We start from the raw sequence: 21,629 nt of genomic DNA, 5'->3' as shown, positions 1-21,629 counted from the left end.
CTGCAGCTGCAGAATTTTTGCTGCCTTTGGTAACTTTCCGACCCAGAAACAAATACGGTTGTATCAGCAAAGCACCATGGTCACCTTATTTGAGACAGAACTGTCACATGATATTAAACAGAAGCCATCAATTCAAACTCTGTAGAGTGGGCAACCATAATGAGGCAGTTCAATTCAAGTGAAATATATTTAAGCTGCTCTGCATACATTTGGCCACCAGATGCCACAAAAGAGGACTGTGTTAAAAAGCTTTGGATAATGACACAAGCTTCAATGTGTCAGGAAGCAAAAAAAGTGCAGCTTTGGAATTTTTGCTGCCTCTAGTAACTACAGTACCCCAAGAAATAAATACAGTTATGTTTTCAAAATATTTGTATCTAAGTATTTTTTACATGTTTTTAATAGAATGATTTAACTCTTGCACATGCTTGGATATGTTAGATAAGAACCTTGTACAAGGTAAGTCAAGTCTTTTTCTTTAACACAATGCAGTAACCACTCTGATCATATCCCCTTCCTCCTTACTCCACAAGGAAGCAAAGAACAGTCATCAATAACAGAGAACGTATGAACTGAATCATTATTCTCTGCCCACTTCACACTCAAAAGGGAATATCACAACTCATCATCATGGTTAGCGAGACCATACCCATTAGAAACACATTTCTCAAGTCAAAAACTATAGAAATGATCCCTGAAAGTATAGTCTTAACAATTTCAAGCTAGGGAATGCGAGGTCATTCTTTGCACAATGACTTTAAGTCATGGTTGATGAAATCTGCTGCCATGCTTCTAGAAACTTCATTTGGCATCACTAATGAGCTGTGTGTTCATGTATGGCAGACAGTATGCAAATAATGAAGTGAATCACTTTGTTAGCCCATGGAAGTTCTCTTTCAATATTCACAGCACTGGCACATTTTTTGCATTAAGTTCCACTATAGTTATTTATTTGTGGAATATCTGTGGAAATGATTATGTTGTTTTTACATAAGAAGTGAATTTCATCCTTTTTTTCATTTTTTCATACTTGAAACTGAGCTGGAAGAATGACTTGATTTATAGCCTCCGCTAAAGTTATTTAATTGTGGATGAAAGAAGTTGAAAATGATTACGTTCTTGCATTCACATTAATGGACAAGATCGGAGATGTTCTTAAATAAGTCTAAACAACAAGTTTTTACTACCACTCTGAACATATTCTCTTCCTCAATGCCTCAATGCTCTCTAGAAGAGCAAAGAGCAGTCATCAATGACAGAGAGTGTATGATATTAATCATTGCTCTCTATCCACTTCATGCTCAGAAGAGAATATCACAACTCATCATCATGGTTAGCGAGACCATACCCATTAAAAACACATTTCTCAAGTCAAAAACTATAGAAATGATCCCTGAAAGTATAGTCTTATTGAAGTGGCAGCTGGACACAGCAACTCTTTTAAAGGAATATGTCTGTCACTTAGGGTTCATTTTCTGCTTTTCTACCCACTCAGGTACTCAAAGCGCTTACACATTGGGCCACTGACCTATCTAAGTATCTTTTCTTGAGACATGCCTACATGACAGTACACATGTTTTTAATAGAATGAATCAAAATACAGATTCAAAGCACCACGATCGCCTGATATGAGACAGAACTGTCACATGATATTAAACAGAAGCCATCAACTTAAACTCTGTAGAGTGGGCAACCATAATGAGGCAGTTCAATTCAAGTGAAATATATTTAAGCTGCTCTGCATACATTTGGCCACCAGATGCCACCAAAGAGGACTGTGTTAAAAAGCTTTGAATAATGACACAAGCTATCATGCTTCAGGAAGCAAATAAGTGCAGCTTTGGAATTGTTGCTGCCTCTAGTAACAATGGTACCCCCAGAAATAAATACAGTTATGTTTTCAAAATATTTGTATCTAAGCATTTTTTCTTGAGACCTGTCTACATGACAGCACACGTTTTTAATAGAATGAGCATAGAAGACGCTATTAATACACTTGATAATCTGAGATAAAAAGCTTGTAATAGATAACTTCAGTCTTATTTTTTAACACAATGCAGTAACCACTCTGATCATATCCCCTTCCTATTTACTCCACAAGGAAGTAAAGAACGGTCATCAATGACAGAGAACATATGAACTGAATCATTATTCTCTGCCCGCTTCACGCTCAGAAGGGAATATCACAACTCATCATCGTGGTTAGCGAGACCATACCCATTAGAAACACATTTCTCAAGTCAAAAACTATAGAAATGATCCCTGAAAGTATAGTCTTAACAATTTCAACCTAGGGAATGTGAGGTCATTCTTTGCACAATGACTTTAAGTCATGGTTGATGAAATCTGCTGCCATGCTTCCAGAAACTTCATTTGGCATCAATAATGAGCTGTGTGTTCATGTATGGCAGACAGTATGCATATAATGAAGTGAATCACTTTGTTAGCCCATGGAAGTTCTCTTTAGATATTCACAGCACTGGCACATGTTTTGCATTAAGTTCCACTATAGTTATTTATTTGTGAAAGATCTGTGGAAATGATTATGTTGTTTACAGTCACATTTTTCTAGACAAAATCAATCAAACTTGTTTTTACATAAGAAGTGAATTTCATCCTTTTTTTCATTTTTTCATACTTGAAACTGAGCTGGAAGAATGACTTGATTTATAGCCTCCGCTAAAGTTATTTAATTGTGGATGAAAGAAAATGAAAATGATTACGTTCTTGCATTCACATTAATGGACAAGATCGGAGACGTTCTTACATAAGTCTGAACAACAAGTTTTTAATACCACTCTGAACATGTTCTCTTCCTCAATGCTCTCTAGAAGAGCAAAGAGCAGTCATCAATGACAGAGAGTGTATGATATTAATCATTGCTCTCTATCCACTTCATGCTCAGAAAAGAATATCACAACTCATCATCATGGTTAGCGAGACCATACCCATTAAAAACACATTTCTCAAGTCAAAAACTATAGAAATGATCCCTGAAAGTATAGTCTTAATGAAGTGGCAGCTGGACACAGCAACTCATTCAAAGGAATATGTCTGTCACTTAGGGTTCATTTTCTGCTTTTCTACCCACTCAGGTACTCAAAGTACTTACACATTGGGCCACTGATCTTACGGTTGGACAACCTCTCTACCACCTGAGCCACAGCCACCCAACCACCCACCTGCAGCTGCAGAGTTTTTGCTGCCGTTGGTAACTACAGTACCCCCAGAAACAAATATTTTCAAAATATTTGGAAGTATTTTTTACATGTTTTTAATAGAATGATTTAACTTTTGCACATGCTTGGATATGTTAGATAAGAACCTTGTACAAGGTAAGTCGTCTTATTCTTTAACACAATGCAGTAACCACTCTGATCATATCCCCTTCCTCTTTACTCCACAAGGAAGCAAAGAACAGTCATCAATAACAGAGAACGTATGAACTGAATCATTATTCTCTGCCCGCTTCACACTCAAAAGGGAATATCACAACTCATCATCATGGTTAGCGAGACCATACGAGTTAGAAACACATTTCTCAAGTCAAAAACTATAGAAATGATCCCTGAAAGTATAGTCTTAACAATTTCAACCTAGGGAATGCGAGGTCATTCTTTTCACAATGACTTTAAGTCATGGTTGATGAAATCTGCTGCCAGGCTTCCAGAAACTTCATTTGGCATCAATAATGAGCTGTGTGTTGATGTATGGCAGACAGTATGCAAATAATGAAGTGAATCACTTTGTTAGCCCATGGAAGTTCTCTTTCAATATTCACAGCACTGGCACATGTTTTTGCATTAAGTTCCACTATAGTTATTTATTTGTGGAAGATCTGTGGAAATGATTATGTTGTTTACAGTCACATTTTTCTAGACAAAATCAATCAAACTTGCTTTTACATAAGAAGTGAATTTCATCCATTGTTTTCATTTTTTCATACTTGAAACTAAGCTAGAAGAATGACTTGATTTATAGCCTCCGCTAAAGTTATTTAATTGTGGACGAAAGAAGTTGAAAATGATTACGTTCTTGCATTCACATTAATGGACAAGATCGGAGATGTTCTTACTTGAATCTAAACAAGTTTTTACTACCACTCTGAAGATATTCTCTTCCTCAATGCTCCCTAGAAGAGCAAAGAGCAATCATCAATGATAGAGAGTGTATGACATTAATCATTTCTCTCTATCCACTTCTTGCTCAGAAGTGACCTTCCTTGCATTCCTTCATGAGAATGAAAACCTCAGCAGAGCAGACCTGGATCATGTCTTGGACAAAGATAATCTGATGTACAGCAATGCTAGAAGACTATATCCTAACAGCATCCATCTGGCCACTGATGAGCTCCCTGATACAGTTCCTGCACGCAGATGTGTATATCAGGCTGACATGATGCTGCTGTCTCGGTATGGATCATTTGGAGAACCTTTACCTGGTGCTGCAGATGACTTTCTTAGCCTTGAGGCAGGACTGAGCTGTTTGCTAACAGATGTACAGTATGTATTATTGATAATGGCTGGACTATGTATTGCAGTATTCAGAACCAGATCAGACAGATACGGCTTCTTTGATCCCCACTCCAGAACAGATGATGGTTTGCCTACACCACCAGACATGTCTAATGTACATGGTAAAGTTGTGATGCTGACTTTCACATGTCTCAGTGAGATGATTGACCGGCTTATGCTGTGCTACAGAATGAACAACATACAGTCCTCCTGCTACTATGAGCTAAAGCCTGTAGAGTTTCAGAATGACAGAACAAACGAAGAACCTGTTATCGGTGAGTCAATCTCAGCTGCAATGAGGAGAAACACAGCCAGCGATTGTTCTGTCAGTAATTTGACTGACATGTCCACTCATACAACACATCAAGAGGTCGATATGACATCACCACTAAATAATGCTCCTCAGTATGATTCCAAGGCAACCAGTCAAGTGATAAATTCTGATTTAAGTCATATGACTGATATGTGTGTTGCTGGTAGTTCTGCTGACACATTATTGCAAGATATTTCAATTAAATTGTCAAAGTACAGTAAACAGGAAAGGAGAAAAATCAAGAGAAGGCTCATGGTTTCACCAAAAACTCCACGAAGAAGAGACAATCAAAAAAGGAATGAAAGACAAAAATATGCCTCAAATGAGATGTATAGAGCGAAGAAAAAGTCATCTTCAAACAAAAAATATCAAACAAATGCTGAATTTAGACAAAACCAAAGAACTACTGTCAAAAGAAATTACAGTGAGAATACTGATTTCAGACTCAGACAGAAGCAATACATTACAGCACGCTATACAACTGATGCAGATTTTCGACTTAAACAAATGTGCCATGTAACTGAACGTTATGCCAACGATATTGCTTACAGAACCAAGCAGAGATCGTACGTGTTTGAGCGCTATAAAAATGATCTGATTTTCAGACACAGACACAAACAATTAATGAAACAACTAATGCAAAACAGACATAAAAATAATCTTGCATCTCGGATGACACGGAACATGAGATGTGCTATGAAAATAAAAAGAAAATACAGACGAATGAATAAATAGACAAACACATCAAAGTGACAACCCTTTGATGCAAGAGGCTATATCTATTTTCAAATCAAACATAAAAGCAGGCCCCACCTATGTGTGTACTGTGTGTCATAAGGCATCTTTTCCAAACCAGGTTCGTCCCTGCATGAGGTCAAATTACACCAAAAACCATCAAATGACAGCAGCATGTCTAACAGGAAAATATGTTCATGTTTGTGATGATAAGTGCAGAAATGAACAGTGCAGAGTACCTGATGAGAGAAAGAGAGAGTGGATCTGTCACACGTGTCATACATATGTTGAAAAGGGATCTATGCCTTCTCTGGCTGTAACTAACAACTTGGAGCTTGCTGACATTCCATCTGAACTGGTTGATCTGAACATCTTGGAGTGACATCTTATTGCCAAGTGCATAACGTTTGCAAAGATTGTTCCTCTTCCTAAAGGCAGACAGAATGCAATACGCGGTAATGTGGTCTGTGTTCCATCTGAGATACAAGAAACTGTTGAATCTTTACCCAGAATGAGAAGTGAGTCTCAGGTGCTGAGAGTAAAACTGAAGAGACGACTGTGCTACAAAGGTCATCAGCTGTTCCAGACTGTAACCTGGTCCAAACTCATACAAGCATTACATTAACTGAAGCAAATACACCCACAGTATGAGGATGTGACTATCAGAGATGAAGCTGAACTGTGTGACCCAACACTTCCTGATGATGAAGATGATAATGATGATGATGCAAGCATGGGGGGTGATGATTATGATGAAGATGATATGATGGAAATTAACAGATGTGAGATTAATGCATTAAATCAGAGACAAGATAATGATGCTCTGAACGAACAGGATCTTGAAAGTTTTTTTGTGATGATGAACAAGCAGAACAGCAGCAGAGAGATGATTCAGGACAGGAAGGTGACATGCCTAATGGTGGATTTGCTCTAGAATCATGCCTACAACCATGTGATGTTGGAGAAGAAATACTGAGCTTTTCTGATGGGATATACTCTGTAGCTCCCGCAGAAACAAACAGTCCAGTCAGTTTTTTCAGAACACCTAAACTAGAGGCCAAACTACTTGTTCTTTGCACAGTTTGTGACTGAGATACATTTGGCTACTTCCAGCATGACTATACAGTTACGGAAACGTAAACCTGTGACCAGAGATGGACATAAAATAACGTCTGCAATGTTGCAAGACAAACGTGAAGTTGAGAGACTGGTGCGAAACAAAGATGCTATCAGATTCATGCAACCTCTGAGAGGAACACCAGCTTACTGGCACAAAACAACCAAAGATCTATTTGCTATGATCAGACAGCTTGGAACTCCCACATTCTTTTGCACATTCTCAGCAGCTGAGATGCGCTGGCCTGAAGTGATTGAAGCCATAAAAAGACAGCAAGGCGAAGAAGTTAACTTTGATGAGCTTAACTGGTTCTCAAAGTGTGACATACTGAGAAGTAATCCAGTAACAGCAATGCGCATGTTTGACAAACGTGTTGAGGCTCTATTCAGAGATTTAATCTTGTCTCCTGCACAGCCACTTGGCAAAGTTGTTGACTACTTTTACAGGCTTGAGTTTCAGCACAGAGGAAGTCCTCACATTCACTGTCTCATCTGGGTTGATGGTGCTCCAGTGTTTGAGGAAGATGATGATCAGACTGTGTGTAACTTTGTGAACAGATACATCTCTGCTCAGCTACCTGACCCACAACAACAACCTGACCTGTACAAAAAAGTGACAGAAGTGCAGATGCACAGTAAAAGCCACTCCAGAACTTGCTTCAAAAATGTTTCTTCTGGGTGCCGTTTTAGATTCCCCAAACCACCCTGCAAACAGACAATGATCACAAGACCCCGTGATGATGACGATGATGATAATGATGGCATTGACATGGCAACTGCAAAGCTCAAGCTCAGGCCACTCAATGAGTTGCTTAATGAAACTGAATCTGCTTCCATGAGTTTAGAACAGCTTTTGGCTCGTTGTAAACTGACACTGGAGTCCATTTCAAGGACTTGGAAACCATCTTGATGAAGTCAGAGCTGAACTTTTCAATGCTGAAATCCTTGTCATTGATGAGGTGTCCATGGTGTCAAAGCCCCTGTTTGCATATGTGGATGCTCGACTCAAACAAATCAAAGGCACTCAGAGACCATTTGGAGGAATGTCAGTCATTGTTGTTGGAGACTTTTATCAGTTATCACCAGTGCGACAGTCTAAACCTCTGTGTGTGTATGACCCATCACAGATTGACTTGTGGCAGGAACATTTCCAGATGATCACTCTGACTGAGATTATGCGTCAGAAAGATGATGTTGCCTTTGCAGAAATGCTGAACAGGATCTGTGTGAAAGAAAAGTCAGACGAGCTGTCAGGTGCAGACAGAGCACTGTTGTCACAGGCTATTACTGAACCAGACCTTTGTCCAACTGATGTACTGCACATTTTTGCAACTAACAAACGGGTGAATGAACATAACTCTAAAACACTGGCTATACTCCGCTGTGATATAATTAACATTGATGCAGACGACTTTAAAAAAGATCCGCGAACTGCCAGAATGACTCGGCACAACAAACCATTTAAAGGAGGCACAAATGAGTTGGCAGACACACTAACAAACGGGTGAATGAACATAACTCTAAAACACTGGCTATACTCCGCTGTGATATAATTAACATTGATGCAGACGACTTTAAAAAAGATCCGCGAACTGCCAGAATGACTCGGCAAGACAAACCATTTAAAGGAGGCACAAATAAGTTGGCAGACACACTAACAGTTGCTGTTAGTGTGTAAGGTGCTCGTGTCATGCTCACCAGAAGCTTAAAATACTTCCAACATCTTGGTCTTCAAAACTTGTATACAGAATTTGGAAATTCAGCTCCGTCTTCCAATGGCCGGGGATTAAAGATGAAGTGGTTTTTGAGGTCTCCTCTGAGTTTAACATTAGTGTGTATTGCGTGGAATACACGCAATTGCGTTCAAAGCAATGCTTCAGCTGTGGCAACCAAACTTGCATTTTCTTCAGGAAATTCAAGTTTGCATTTAAACATTTTCCATGTCTTCTGCGAAATGCTACTCCTCCTACAAATTACAAGATAGAGAAACCATTCGAAGCTTAAAATACTTCCAACATCTTGGTCTTCAAAACTTGTTTTTAATGTAATCAAGAAACAGAATTTCTCTAACTAAAATCAGAATAACTTAAAACAAAGAAATGTTTTTACAATTGCTCAATGCAATACAAGAAATGCATTGTGAGCAGCAGCCAATTTGACATGTCTATACTCTGGATGCAAGAACAACAAACGCTACTAACATAAATATCTGGGCTCCAAGAACATTCTGTCATATTAATGTGACCCGGTGCTACCCTTTGTCAAATTCTCTTTTATCATTCCACCGCTCAATATCTGAAAGTTATTGATGGTAAGATCGAGATGCCGTGACCTTGTCTCTGTAAATCTTGTAAAGGTTGCAGGGACACAAGTCCTCTTGGTTCCCTACTAGGGGCATTGGCCCATATCTAAATATTGTCCCAGTATTCATGTTGTTGTTCATGTTTATGGTGATGTTACTCAAATTTGTTTTTGTTATAATTGCTTCCAGACTCCAAGTCATCAGAATGGATTTTCAGGAGCCAGGAATGGTAAATATATATTTTAAATAAATGGCCATTTGTTTGAACATGGAAGAATAATAAGAAAGTGTGAGTGAGCAGCAGATTTTTTTTGTACATTACTTTCATTCTCTTCTTTCAGATGAGGATCTGTTGGAGAAGCTACAAAGGCTGCAGAGGGAAAAACAGTGCAAAATCTGCATGGACAGAGATATTTGTATGGTGTTCATCCCATGCGGTCACTTGGTCTCCTGCAATGAGTGTTCAGAGTCACTCATCAAGTGTCCAATCTGCTCCGGGGCCATAACGCAGAAGGTCAAGACCTATGTTGCTTAAAGGAACACGAAGGCTAGATCCAACATAAACACCTGTAATTCACGGTGGAAGTTTGTTTGGCACAAAATCAGTTTATTTCAGCGCTGACTTTTTTTTAATGTCAGTCAGTGAAAACAGGCTGTAAGAAACATGCAGGTCAGAGTCGAGCTGCTGAGTCTGACATGGAGCAAACACCTCACATGCTGGCCCGTTCCACAGACCTTTTTATCTTTTTATTTTGCTGAAAAGTTGAGTTTTAGAAGAGGATAAAATTATTGGAAAACGATCTCCTTCTAATATTTAATGATCTTTAAATCAACTTGTAAAATGATAATAATAACTTTTATAACCTACAGATGATTTTTGTGATGAAACCTCTTGTGCAGAGTTTCGAGTAAATTTTAGTCGGGGTCCTGAAAAGAAAACATTTATAATCACAACTGAAAATAAACTTATCTCGAGGCAAAGAGTTGAAAGTGTGGAGGGGACTTGGGAGCTGTGCATGTTTTTCTCATCTTCTCATTTGATGGTTTGATGAAGGTGGAGGGAGTTGTTGTTGCAGAGTGTTGGAGTTGTTGCCCAATTCAGAAAAAGTCTTTTCTTCACAGTGTTGGCTGATAACACTGACATCATGCACACACATACAGACCGCGGCACCAGTGACCCCAATAACCTGAGCTGGTGCATCCAAAAATCACGGCATGCAGGCATTTTGCGGGGCTGCTGCAGGAGAGGGAGGGTCTCCGGGTGTTTGGAAGTGGATCACTCTAAGAGACAGTCTTCTATATAAGTCCACACAGCAGCGGCTACCGAGTGGCCTCTCTAATCCGCCCGCTCCAGGGCTGGAGACGCCAGGCAGATCAACCAATTAAAAGAGTTATGCCAACGCCAGAAGCGCCACAATAAGGCCCTTCCTAGTACTCACACCGAACAGAGGATACTCTCTATTAGAGCGATCAGGATGCAATCAGACACAGCGGGCAGATTACAGGCAAGACACGGAGCTTAGTTCAGAGGGTGCAAATGCAGCTCCGCTTTTGGACACCGGGAGATTTATTGGGGGGGATATAGTTGTCGATAGAGCGCGCAGGGGGCGCTGTTAGTGGTATAAGCACTTTCGGAAGGGTAGATTATGACCTCAACACAGACATTAAGGGATTTGATCAGCGCTTTGTTATAAGCAAGCCCTTACAGTGGCACGGACCGGGGCACCGATGCTGATCGCAATATGAGATGTTCAGGATCAAAGTGCTGCTAATTCTGGGGACGGAACAATAATCAAATCCTCTCACGTCTGCAAAGTGTCCCAAACCTGCCCCAAACCTGCCATTCTACCAGTGCACAAAGACACGTCCAGAAGAACATGATACAGCATTCTAATGAACGCAGAATAAATCTAATTGCATTCTGTCAAGTGAAAAGAATGGCTGTCAAATCCATGCGAAGACTTGTTATAATTATTTCAATATGGTTAATATAATTATGCTTTTGTCATAACTGTTGAAGGATATTTATTATTCATATTTAGGCTAATTCCAAATAAGCGTTTTATAAAATTATCTAATTATTCTATTTCATCTAGATGATTCTCAAAGAGCCATGGCGATCACAAGGAGCATTGCAGACATGATTGTCAAGGACCTACAACCTGTTTCTGTGGTTGAAGGAGGGCTTTAAAAGTTTAATCCAGACACTTGACCATCGCTACCGGATTCCAAGTAGAAAAGTTTTCATGGGCGAGAAAATACCATCACTATATCAAGAGTGTCGCTCAAAAGTGAAAAAATGTCTAGATGCTGCTGAAAGTGTTGTATTGACAAGTGATATGTGGACATCTCGAGCCACAGAGGCCTATTTAACTGTCTCATGCCATATTTTTGATGAGAACTGGCAAATGCAAGTATATGTGCTAGAAACTTGTAGTTTTTCAGGAAGACACACTGCTGAAAACATTTGCTCAGACTTACAAAGAATCACGGATGAACGGGGCATAATCCAGGCTGTAATCACAGACAATGGTGCCAATATGGTTGCTGCTGTGCGCAAAGCAGGTTGGGCACATTATCCATGTTTTGCCCACACCTTAAATTTAGTCGTGAAAGACTCCATTAAGGCCCTCCCTGATCTGCTTGACATCCAGCAAAGATGCAGTGCTATTGTAGCTTTTTTCATCACAGCACAACTGCAACAGAGAAGCTCAAAGAAATTCAAAAACAACACAAGTTTCCAGAGCACAAACTCATTCAGTCTGTTGAAACAAGGTGGAACTCTGTGTTCCACATGTTCGAGAGACTGCTGGAGCAAAAGGAAGTTGTGACAACAGTACTTTGCCTTCTTGGAAAGAGCTCACTTTGCTTAAGTGAGGAAGATTGCTTTGTGGTTGGTCTCTCCCTCAATGCCTTGAGACCATTTGAGGAAGTAACACGGGAGATCTCATCAGAAAAACATGTCTCTGTTTCAAAAGTGATCCCCCTAGTTACTCTACTTCCGAGATCAACAGCATCTCATGAGGCCCAAGGTAGCAAGCTAGCTGGTGTGCTGTCAGCACAGTGTCAGCACCGTTTCAGAAGTATTGAAACCTTTTATGGTCTTGGTGTCAGCACTTACCTGGATACAAGATTTAAAAACTTTGGGTTCCGGGACAAGGTAAATGTTGACTCTGTAAAAACATGACTTATCACTGAAATTCAATCAGTGAGCCAAACCTCAGCCCATTCTTCTCCTCAACCAAGCACAAGCTCTGCAAGCTCTCTCACAGCAGTGCCTCATCAAACTACCTCACACTCCGCTGCAGGGGGTTCTGCATCTGCAGCAAAAGGTGGAATATGGACAGAGTTTGACACCCAAATTGTTGCATCCCAGCAGCATCGCACAACTGGCACTGATGCTGTTGTTGAAATGCGCCGCTACTCAGAAGAGAAACCTATTCCACATGATGCAGACCCCTTCTTTGGTGGAAAATTAATGAGGCACCTTCTCTCCTTTCCTTCTCTCAGCAAGGTTGCAAAAAAACACCTGGGTGTAATTGCAACTTCTGTACCTGCAAAAAGGATTTTCTCTAAGGCAGGACAGATAATATCTCAGAGAAGAAGTGCAATAAAAGCAGAAAATGTAAACATGTTAGTGTTTTTGAACAAAAATCTTTAAATCCGTTATTGTGGGCAAAGAAACAAATTTTGTAAATGTCAGTATACTTTTTTTGCACTATTGACTTTATGTTTCATAAATATCTGTGTTAATGTTTAGCAGATGTTCATAAACAAAAGATGTTAATTAAAATGTTAATTTCAAAGTTATACAGTTCTGCACTTTTATTTACAACTTAATTTACTTAACAAATGTTTCTTGTCTATTATTACTTGGTATCGGATCAATACTAAAATTTTCAGTATCGCCCACCCCTAGTAACCACTCTGATCATATCCCCTTCCTCCTTACTCCACAAGGAAGCAAAGAACAGTCATCAATGACAGAGAACGTATGAACTGAATCATTACTCTCTGCCCGCTTCGCGCTCAGAAGGGAATATCATGAGTCATCATCGTGGTTAGCGAGACCATACAAGCTAGAAACACATTTCTCAAATCAAAAACTATAGAAATGATCCCTGAAAGTATAGTCTTAACAATTTCAACCTAGGGAATGCGAGGTCATTCTTTGCACAATGACTTTAAGTCATGGTTGATGAAATCTGCTGCCATGCTTCTAGAAACTTCATTTGGCATCACTAATGAGCTGTGTGTTCATGTATGGCAGACAGTATGCAAATAATGATGTGAATCACTTTGTTAGCCCATGGAAGTTCTCTTTCAATATACACAGCACTGGCACATGTTTTTGCATTAAGTTCCACTATAGTTATTTAAATGAGGAAGATCTGTGGAAATGATTATGTTGTTTACAGTCACATTTTTCTAGAAGTCAATCAAACTTGTTTTTACATAAGAAGTGAATTTCATCCTTTTTTTTCATTTTTTCATACTTGAAACTGAGCTAGAAGACTTGATTTATAGCCTCCCCTAAAGTTATTTAATTGTGGACAAAAGAAGTTGAAAACAATTACATTCTTGCATTCACATTAATGGACAAGATCGGAGATGTTCTTACATAAGTCTAAACAACAAGTTTTTACTACCACTCTGAACATATTCTCTTCCTCAATGCCTCAATGCTCTCTAGAAGAGCAAAGAGCAGTCATCAATGACAGAGAGTGTATGATATTAATCATTGCTCTCTATCCACTTCATGCTCAGAAGAGAATATCATAACTCATCATCGTGGTTAGCGAGACCATACCCGTTAGAAACACATTTCTCAAGTTAAAAACTATAGAAATGATCCCTGAAAGTATAGTCTTAATGAAGTGGCAGCTGGACACAGCAACTCATTCAAAGGAATATGACTGTCACTTAGGGTTCATTTTCTGCTTTTCTACCCACTCAGGTACTCAAAGCACTTACACATTGGGGCACTGACTTTACGGTTGGTCAACCTCTCTACCACCTGAGCCACAGCCACCCAACCACCCACCTGCAGCTGTAGAATTTTTGCTGCCTTTGGTAACTACAGTACCCCCAGAAACAAATGCGGTTGTATTTACAAAATGTTTGTATCTACGTATCTTCTCTCGAGACATGCCTACATGACAGTACACGTTTTTAATAGAATGAATGAAACAGATTCAAAGCACCATGATAGCCTGATATGAGACAGAACTGTCACATGATATTAAACAGAAGTCGTCAACTCAAACTCTGTAGAATGAGGAACCATGATGAGGCAGTTAATTTCAACTTAAATATATTTAACCGTCTGGGCATCCTAGGGCCCAAACGTGTACATTTTGCTTTTTTTTGTATTTTGGTTCTCAATATCTCTGTCAGTTTAAAGGCTAAATGTACAAAACTTGGCCAGGGATATTTTTTTATGATTATTTACAAAAATCAATTGTCCCCACTTTCGCAAGTTGTACACAATGGGAGATAAAAACTTTTGTTACGTTCGGCACCCTTAGGTACACGTTTGGCCAATTGACTCCCATTATATCAGCAAATCTTTGATATACTCTAATCCTGACATATTATTATGTTTTCCCCACATATCCCTTATAGTTTTGAATGTTTTCCTTTAAAAAAAAAAAAAAAAAACACATTTTAGGTGTTATGACCCCTTTAACCCACAAAGGGGGGGGGGGCACAGCTCCCTCACAGTTTTTATAAAGACCTAGTTCTATTACCTTGCAAAATGCAAGGAAATAAAATAACTGAACTTCATAAAAATGGTTTTGGTGTGTTCAGCTTGATATAAAAGAGAGATGACAGCAACTGGAGATTTCACTGGAGTTCCAAAAATGGTAAAGTGACAAGGGTGTAGATTTGCGTTTGACATTGGTGGGGGCCTCTCACCCGAAGTTAGCTGGGATAGGCTCCAGAACACCCCCCCCCCCCACCATCACCACCCCACCCCCCAACCCTGTGACCCTGCACTGCAGGATGAAGCGGGTCAGAAGATGATGAATGTCATCTGCACTGTTTGCCTTAAAACACATGCATACACATTGATATGATTATATAATATATATAAAATATATATCGTCAGCCTAATAGCATATCTGCCTAACTCATTTTTTCAGGTTTTTGGAAAAGATGAAAAAACACATTTTTTCAGCATAGTTGTAGGAACTTTTTATTAATATGTTAATGGTAACTCCCACCAGATGTGTGAACAAGTTTGTAATAAAAAAATATAAACAATAACTATTGCATAACAAATAAAACTGACTTGTGCGAATCTTGCAGGAAACTCAACTTGACTTAGGCAGTTTTTCTTACATAGGTATATACAAATATAACCAAAGTTGTTCACCTCCTGAAACATACCCATGTTGTTTTATGTTCTTATATATATTCAAGTTATTTTATTTGGTTCTTTTAGTTGTTTTATTTTCTCAAACATAACTTTTTTTTACTTGCCTTAACATAACCAGGTCATTTTACTTAAATCTTAACCAGTATCGTTTTACAGGCCTAACATTAACGACGATGTGTCACTTGCCTAACCTTACCCATGTTGTTTTATTTGTTTTGATGAGGGAGGTTATCATAGTAGTCATGGACCATTCTCGGTAGTACCAGCTTCATTGCCTGCAAGTCCTGGAATTTCCTGAGAGTAATTGGCAATTGGGCAGGAAAGAGTTGGACCCAGGGGAAGGGTTCTTTGGGGATGATCAATCGCTGAGGCAGGTCCTCCCACTCTGACTCAAACTGTAATTTATACCGAATTGTACCATCAGCCAAGTACTGGAGAGCCCGAAGGTCATGCACTGTGGGGTCGCCAGGTTTTCTACCTGGCCGGATGTTTGTGACGTAGGCCCCAGATAACTTCATGAAGTTGTTGTGGTACAACTGGGTGACCTTGTATGGGGATGGGTTCAAACGGGCAGTCTCAAAGATGACAATGTAATCACGTGGAGTGTAAATGTCTGTCCTGATACGCCGTTCAATGCAGCTATGCATGGAGTCACACTCCATTTGTGTGTGCCCTGCAACCAGAAATTTTTGTTCAATGGTGATACCATGCTTTGAAAAGATCCGTCCTCTCTTCACCACTAAGCAGTTCACAACTTCGCTTTGTCGACCTTAAGCAGTGCTGTGATGTGCAGGGTGGGCCCATGGTCTTTGACTGTCTCTCCTTTCCTTTTGCATTTTTGTAACTTTCCCCCTTAAGACGTTTCTCTTTGATTATCTGTCGCTTCCACATGTGTGACCTTGGACGCTTATGACGTTTAAGAGCAGGTCCTGTATCTTCAGGATCTTGTTCAGTCTCCTCTTCTGTTTCTTCCTCAATGTGTTGAGTTGAGTCTATATCACTTTCACTTCCTGACCAGTCTTCTGTCTTCGGTATATAGTCATTATCTAAGACAGCGTCATCATGTTCACTTTCTGACCATGAATCAGGAGCTGCTCCGGAGGCTTCAGCTGCCGCTTCTTCTTCAATTTGTTGGCCAGTGTCCATGTCACTTCCTGACCCATCTTCTTCCTCATGTCTAAAGTCTGTCTCTGAATTGATATCAAGTTGATTTCCTGACCCTGAAGCAGAAAATACAAATTTCAGTTGTGTTTTTTGTTTGCTGTAATACATAATAATATATAAAATAATATAATACTATAAAATGTATAAAACACCGAATGGCAATTTTAGTTGCATCAGGCGCATTTTGTTTGCTAAAATAAATGCTAAATATAAAACTATAAAACACTCAACAGCAGTATTAAATGTTTTAACAGTTTATATCTACTCAAATCAAGAATTTCCCTCTATTTATTGGTAGCATTATTTTAACATGCAGTGCATAGGACTTCTACCCTTTGCAGCCTTAGCTTTAAACTAACCTAGCTAATTTGCAGTCCTTATTCCTTTGTTGCAGAAATGCGATTAAAAGTTTAAACTCACAGCTCATAGGTACATTTAGTGTATACAAAGTTTGAGAAACATCACTTAGCTTACCTGATGAATCAAAGATGAGACTTAATGCTTCATTTATGCTCAGACGAGCCTTGTTCTTCATGGGGTCGGCCATTGTTGTTTACCGTCAAAATTGCTCAAGTCAATTTGAGATGACTTGGGCACCTTTTTATATGGCATCAAAAAATGCCCAAGTCAACCAGATGACTCAGGCAGATAGTGTTTTTGAATGTCACAAGCATTCTGATTGGCTGAGGGCATAGGCAATTATGCAGGGTGGTGCAGCAGTGTTAGGAGAGTAGAGTTAGGCCAATATCTCAATTTGGCCAAAAAATGAGTTAGGCAGATATGCTATTAGGCTGACGATATATAAATGTTCTATGTCTAATTAAATCTGAAGTTATTTAAAAAAAAAATGATTTTTGAATTTATAAATGACATTGTTATTGTACTTTTAAAAATATTGCCTATTTTCTGTTTTCTTCCAAAGAATCATCCATTTTATGACATAAATAGAATAAATACATAAAAAACTTTATATCTATGGATAGGTCTGGCATTGCTGAAAAGAAATTTAAAAAAAATGAAAAAAAAATATTTATATATGGCATTGTTATAGCACTTTTAAGAGAGGTACACGTTTGGGCCCTAGGGGTCTGAGTGTGAGTTTTTTGAATAATGGCTTATTACTGCAATAATAATAATGCATCAAAATCAATTTTGTTATCAATTATTGACTAAGTCAAGGCTGTAAATTCCTCATATCAAGTGACCCACTTGGCACCTCAGTTTTTAAAAATCTTGCATATTTTCATTTTTACTGTTTATGAATTCTATGTTTTTTACGACAAAAATAACACAAAAACATACAAAAATATAGAAAATTGTATATCTATGCTTAGGTCTGACATTGCTGAAAAGAAATTTAAAAAAAATGAAGAAAAAAAAATATATATATATGGCATTGTTATAGCACTTTTAAGAGAGGTACACATTTGGGCCCTAGGGGTCCGAACGTAGCCAAAATCGAAGGGTGCCCAGAGGGTTAAGCTGCTCTGCACACATTTGGCCACCAGATGCCACCAAAGAGAACTGTGTTAAAAAAAGCTTTGAATAATGATCCAAGCTTCAATGTTTCAGCAAGCAAATAAGTGCAGCTTCGGAATTTTTGCTGCCTGTAGTAACTACAATACCCCAAGAAATAAATACAGTTATGTTTTCAAAATATATTAGTATTTTTTCATAAGACCTGTCTACATAGAACTCTTGCATAGCAAACTCTATTAATGGATTAAGGGGATGTGGTGGGGGTGGAGCTGGACTCCCTGACAGCAGTGTCAGACAGAAGGATGCTGTCTAAACTGCAGGGGATCCTGGAGAACAGCTTCCATCCTCTACACCACGTGCTGCTGAAGTGCAGGAGTACGTTCAGTGCCAGACTGATCCCTCCCAAATGCAGCACTGAGCGCCACAGGAGGTCCTTCCTTCCTGTGGCCATCAAACTGTACAACACCTCCCTCTGAGATCAGAACACACTGTCTTGTAATCTTATCCATATTGGATTTATTCAGAAAAGATTTTACTGCACATGGTACAAGTTGTATTATATATGACTTTAGTCTCCACTTGCCAGGATTGACTTGAATGTACATTAATGTTTAGAATTTATTAGGTTTTTATCTTATATTTTTATTTTTATTTTTTACGCTCACTACTTTACCTTATTAGTATTTCTGTCTTTTTGAGTATACATGGAGCACCTGGAACGAAAACAATTTCCCCCCGGGGATCAATAAAGTATTTCTGATTCTGATTCTGATTCTGATTCTGATATACTTGGGTACACTAAATAAAAAGCATTTAAGGACTTAATGAAATCTTATTCTTTAACACAATGCAATAACCACTCTGATCATATCCCCTTCCTTCTTACTCCACAAGGAAGCAAAGAACAGTCATCAATGACAGAGAACGTATGAACTGAATCATTACTCTCTGCCCGCTTCGCGCTCAGAAGGGAATATCACGACTCATCATCGTGGTTAGCGAGACCATACAAGCTAGAAACACATTTCTCAAATCAAAAACTATAGAAATGATCCCTGAAAGTATAGTCTTAACAATTTCAACCTAGGGAATGCGAGGTCATACTTTGCACAATGATTTTAAGTCATGGTTGATGAAATCTGCTGCCATGCTTCCAGAAACTTCATTTGGCATCACTAATGAGCTGTGTGTTCATGTATGGCAGACAGTATGCAAATAATGATGTGAATCACTTTGTTAGCCCATGGAAGTTCTCTTTCAATATACACAGCACTGGCACATGTTTTTGCATTAAGTTCCACTATAGTTATTTAAATGTGGAAGATCTGTGGAAATGATTATGTTGTTTACAGTCACATTTTTCTAGACAAAGTCAATCAAACTTGTTTTTACATAAGAAGTGAATTTCATCCTTTTTTTTCATTTTTTCATACTTGAAACTGAGCTAGAAGAATGACTTGATTTATAGCCTCCCCTAAAGTTATTTAATTGTGGACAAAAGAAGTTGAAAACAATTACATTCTTGCATTCACATTAATGGACAAGATCGGAGATGTTCTTATATAAGTCTAAACAACAAGTTTTTACTACCACTCTGAACATATTCTCTTCCTCAATGCCTCAATGCTCTCTAGAAGAGCAAAGAGCAGTCATCAATGACAGAGAGTGTATGATATTAATCATTGCTCTCTATCCACTTCATGCTCAGAAGAGAATATCATAACTCATCATCGTGGTTAGCGAGACCATACCCGTTAGAAACACATTTCTCAAGTTAAAAACTATAGAAATGATCCCTGAAAGTATAGTCTTAATGAAGTGGCAGCTGGACACAGCAACTCATTCAAAGGAATATGACTGTCACTTAGGGTTCATTTTCTGCTTTTCTACCCACTCAGGTACTCAAAGCACTTACACATTGGGGCACTGACTTTACGGTTGGTCAACCTCTCTACCACCTGAGCCACAGCCACCCAACCACCCACCTGCAGCTGTAGAATTTTTGCTGCCTTTGGTAACTACAGTACCCCCAGAAACAAATGCGGTTGTATTTACAAAATGTTTGTATCTACGTATCTTCTCTCGAGACATGCCTACATGACAGTACACGTTTTTAATAGAATGAATGAAACAGATTCAAAGCACCATGATCGCCTGATATGAGACAGAACTGTCACATGATATTAAACAGAAGTCGTCAACTCAAACTCTGTAGAATGAGGAACCATGATGAGGCAGTTAATTTCAACTTAAATATATTTAACCGTCTGGGCATCCTAGGGCCCAAACGTGTACATTTTGCTTTTTTTTGTATTTTGGTTCTCAATATCTCTGTCAGTTTAAAGGCTAAATGTACAAAACTTGGCCAGGGATATTTTTTTATGATTATTTACAAAAATCAATTGTCCCCACTTTCGCAAGTTGTACACAATGGGAGATAAAAACTTTTGTTACGTTCGGCACCCTTAGGTACACGTTTGGCCAATTGACTCCCATTATATCAGCAAATCTTTGATATACTCTAATCCTGACATATTATTATGTTTTCCCCACATATCCCTTATAGTTTTGAATGTTTTCCTTTAAAAAAAAAAAAAAAAACACATTTTAGGTGTTATGACCCCTTTAACCCACAATGGGGGGGGGGGGGGGGGGGCACAGCTCCCTCACAGTTTTTATAAAGACCTAGTTCTATTACCTTGCAAAATGCAAGGAAATAAAATAACTGAACTTCATAAAAATGGTTTTGGTGTGTTGAGCTTGATATAAAAGAGAGATGACAGCAACTGGAGATTTCACTGGAGTTCCAAAAATGGTAAAGTGACAAGGGTGTAGATTTGCGTTTGACATTGGTGGGGGCCTCTCACCCGAAGTTAGCTGGGATAGGCTCCAGAACACCCCCCCCCCACCCCCCCAACCCTGTGACCCTGCACTGCAGGATGAAGCGGGTCAGAAGATGATGAATGTCATCTGCACTGTTTGCCTTAAAACACATGCATACACATTGATATGATTATATAATATATATATATAAATGTTCTATGTCTAATTAAATCTGAAGTTATTTAAAAAAAAATTGATTTTTGAATTTATAAATGACATTGTTATTGTACTTTTAAAAATATTGCGTATTTTCTGTTTTCTTCCAAAGAATCATCCATTTTATGACATAAATAGAATAAATACATAAAAAACTTTATATCTATGGATAGGTCTGGCATTGCTGAAAAGAAATTTAAAAAAAATGAAAAAAAAAATATTTATATATGGCATTGTTATAGCACTTTTAAGAGAGGTACACGTTTGGGCCCTAGGGGTCTGAGTGTGAGTTTTTTGAATAATGGCTTATTACTGCAATAATAATAATAATGCATCAAAATCAATTTTGTTATCAATTATTGACTAAGTCAAGGCTGTAAATTCCTCATATCAAGTGACCCACTTGGCACCTCAGTTTTTAAAAATCTTGCATATTTTCATTTTTACTGTTTATGAATTCTATGTTTTTTATGACAAAAATAACACAAAAACATACAAAAATATAGAAAATTGTATATCTATGCTTAGGTCTGACATTGCTGAAAAGAAATAAAAAAAAATGAAGAAAAAAAAAATATATATATA

General features: G+C 38.5%; 10 non-coding genes across 10 annotated transcripts; all 10 read right to left on the bottom strand.

Annotated features, from left to right (window-relative positions):
- Positions 1-494: 494 nt before the first annotated feature.
- LOC114444070 (small nucleolar RNA U3) lies at positions 495-710 on the bottom strand. Its single transcript, XR_003671508.1, has one exon. It is a non-coding gene; the product is annotated as a small nucleolar RNA U3 (small nucleolar RNA).
- A 475-nt stretch (positions 711-1,185) lies between these two features.
- Positions 1,186-1,409, bottom strand: LOC114444004 (small nucleolar RNA U3). The gene has a single exon (XR_003671491.1). It is a non-coding gene; the product is annotated as a small nucleolar RNA U3 (small nucleolar RNA).
- A 653-nt stretch (positions 1,410-2,062) lies between these two features.
- On the bottom strand, positions 2,063-2,278 carry LOC114444139 (small nucleolar RNA U3). Its single transcript, XR_003671517.1, has one exon. It is a non-coding gene; the product is annotated as a small nucleolar RNA U3 (small nucleolar RNA).
- Positions 2,279-2,793: 515 nt separating this feature from the next.
- LOC114443980 (small nucleolar RNA U3) lies at positions 2,794-3,009 on the bottom strand. The gene has a single exon (XR_003671484.1). It is a non-coding gene; the product is annotated as a small nucleolar RNA U3 (small nucleolar RNA).
- Positions 3,010-3,368: 359 nt separating this feature from the next.
- On the bottom strand, positions 3,369-3,584 carry LOC114444053 (small nucleolar RNA U3). Its single transcript, XR_003671504.1, has one exon. It is a non-coding gene; the product is annotated as a small nucleolar RNA U3 (small nucleolar RNA).
- Positions 3,585-4,098: 514 nt separating this feature from the next.
- LOC114444110 (small nucleolar RNA U3) lies at positions 4,099-4,305 on the bottom strand. Its single transcript, XR_003671513.1, has one exon. It is a non-coding gene; the product is annotated as a small nucleolar RNA U3 (small nucleolar RNA).
- An 8,596-nt stretch (positions 4,306-12,901) lies between these two features.
- LOC114444035 (small nucleolar RNA U3) lies at positions 12,902-13,117 on the bottom strand. The gene has a single exon (XR_003671501.1). It is a non-coding gene; the product is annotated as a small nucleolar RNA U3 (small nucleolar RNA).
- Positions 13,118-13,627: 510 nt separating this feature from the next.
- On the bottom strand, positions 13,628-13,851 carry LOC114444017 (small nucleolar RNA U3). The gene has a single exon (XR_003671493.1). It is a non-coding gene; the product is annotated as a small nucleolar RNA U3 (small nucleolar RNA).
- Positions 13,852-18,860: 5,009 nt separating this feature from the next.
- Positions 18,861-19,076, bottom strand: LOC114443987 (small nucleolar RNA U3). Its single transcript, XR_003671485.1, has one exon. It is a non-coding gene; the product is annotated as a small nucleolar RNA U3 (small nucleolar RNA).
- Positions 19,077-19,593: 517 nt separating this feature from the next.
- Positions 19,594-19,817, bottom strand: LOC114444010 (small nucleolar RNA U3). The gene has a single exon (XR_003671492.1). It is a non-coding gene; the product is annotated as a small nucleolar RNA U3 (small nucleolar RNA).
- Between the last annotated feature and the right edge of the window lie 1,812 nt (positions 19,818-21,629).

The sequence above is a fragment of the Parambassis ranga genome, chromosome 1 (assembly GCF_900634625.1).
Source record: "Parambassis ranga chromosome 1, fParRan2.1, whole genome shotgun sequence".
NCBI classification, from domain to species: domain Eukaryota; kingdom Metazoa; phylum Chordata; class Actinopteri; family Ambassidae; genus Parambassis; species Parambassis ranga.
Note: the sequence above shows the minus strand (reverse complement) of the source record. Positions and strands in the feature narration are given on the sequence as shown.